This window comes from Triticum aestivum, chromosome 5A, assembly GCF_018294505.1.
Source record: "Triticum aestivum cultivar Chinese Spring chromosome 5A, IWGSC CS RefSeq v2.1, whole genome shotgun sequence".
Classification (NCBI taxonomy): Eukaryota; Viridiplantae; Streptophyta; class Magnoliopsida; order Poales; family Poaceae; genus Triticum; species Triticum aestivum.
This window is the reverse complement of record NC_057806.1, coordinates 11,336,184-11,338,517: the sequence shown is the minus strand read 5'-3', so window position 1 is coordinate 11,338,517 and position 2,334 is coordinate 11,336,184.

Here is a 2,334-nt window from a genome sequence, read left to right as displayed (position 1 = left end):
CGGCGCCGTCTCCGGCGAACTCTGGCGCCGCCCCGCCGCCTCATCGCTCCGCCGCGCCGCCCGCCTCCTCTTCCCGCAGCGGCGAGCGCTGCCACCGGACGCCACCGCAGGCCTCCGGCGCCGACCCCCCTCACTCCGGCCGCCCCCGACAACTCCGGCGCCGACCTTCCCAGTGATCCTCGGGAACCGTGCTGCTACAGTACCCCCAGATCCAGATCTGGATCTCGGGTTGACTTTTATCCCTAACCCTAATTATTTTGCTATGTTCTTCGTGCCGTAACTTTGCATCCGTAGATCCATTTTGGGCGTATAGCATATCCAAATGTTCGTCTCAGAGAGTACATCATTTCATCCCATTGCATCATTTTCATTTGAGTTCATCTTGATGCCCGAAATGTTGTTGGAAGAGTGCTATTTGAGTTAGTTGTCAGATCTGCTGCACCAAATAGCTATTTGTCATTTTTGCCATGATTAATATGTGCATGATATGCCCCTGAGATCTATATGAGTTTTGTTATATGCTTTGTCATCTTTACATAGGTGCTATCCATGTATTTTTGTGATATGTGTGGTGACTAGCACAAGCTTGCAAAGTGGTGCATTCGTTAATGCTGATTTCAGGGACTTAGCAATATCACTAAGTCCTTGATCTGTTTTTATCAATATGCCATATGTTCATGTTGTTTCCTAGTGATCCGTGCCTCTTTTGAGGATGATCAGTAATGATGTTTTGTTAATCTTGTAGTGCTCTATCCATCCATGTCTTTGCTTGCAATTATGGAGCACCCTAGATTGAGTCAATAGAGCTCTACTTTTGCTATTTCATGAATCTGGGCAGATTGTCTACTTGTTAGCGATTTTGCCGAGGATGTTGTAGTTGATCCGTGCATGCTATGTTGTTGTTCTTGCCATGTCTAGCTTATACAATGTGTATTCTTGATGGGTGTATGCTTAGCTTGTCATGCCTTGCTCTATAGTGAGTGCATCGAGCTCGTTAACATGCCTACTCGCTAACATATTTGCATGCTCCAGTTTTTCACTAAGTCTGAGATCTGATTATGTTTTTGCTATGTTCACATGCTTGCAATTGTATTCTCTGATCCCTTTTGGCTCAAGGAAACTAAGGGACTTTTGTTAAGCTCTTTGAGTAGCTCCATGCCATGCCTTGCTTTGCCATGTTAAGTTCCTGTAGCATATAGTTTTCTTGCTTCAAAGTGTGCTACCTGATCTGAAATTCCAGACTAGTGTTAATTTCACTAAGTCTGAAACCTGTTTATCAATTGCACTTTTGCCATGCTTGTTTGAACCTGTTAATGGATGAATTGGCCGTAGCTCAGTGTTCATATTTTGTTAAGCTTTATGAGTGGATCCCTGCCATGTATTTTGTTGCCATGTTTGAGTGTTGTAGCATAATTATCTTGTTCCATTTAGATGGCTACTTGCTGTTTATCGCAGACCGGTGCCATATTTGTTTCGCTTGCCATTTCCAAACTGTGCATCCGATTCCGGTGTTCTTTATATCAATTTCAACCGAAATCACCTCACCTTTCAAGTGGCGCTCTTGGATTTCCAAGTTGAGGCCAGGTTCATTCTTTCCTTGTCAAATCTTGCATATGCATCACATATCGCATCCTGCATAGCATACCATGTTTGCATCATGTTGTTCGAGCATTTGCACATGGTTGATTGTGTTCCTTTTGCTTGTTTGTCTTGTTTGGGTAGAGCCGGGAGACGAGTTCGCTAACGAGGAGCCCGTTGAGTTTGCTTTCGAGGATCCAGTCAACTCTGACAACTTTGCAGGCAAGATGATCATACCCTCGAAATCACTTCTATCTTTGCTTTGCTAGATGCTCGCTCTTTTGCTATGCCTATGCTACGATGCCTACCACTTGCTTATCATGCCTCCCAAATTGCCATATCAAACCTCTAACCCACCATGTCCTAGCAAATCGTTAATTGGCTATGTTACCGCTTCGCTCAGCCCCTCTTATAGCGTTGCTAGTTGCAGGTGAAGATTGGAGATTGTTCCTTGTTGGAACATTATTTTCTTGTTGGGATATCACTATATTATCTTGTTATCTTAATGCATCTATATACTTGGTAAAGGGTGGAAGGCTCGGCCTTTTGCCTAGTGTTTTGTTCCACTCTTGCCGTCCTAGTTTCCGTCATATCGGTGTTATGTTCCCGGATTTTGCGTTCCTTACGCGGTTGGGTGATAATGGGAACCCCTTGACAGTTTGCCTTGAATAAAACTCCTCCAGCAATGCCCAACCTTGGCTTTACCATTTTCCACCTAGCCTCTTTTTCCCTTGGGTTTTCGGAGCCCGAGGGTCA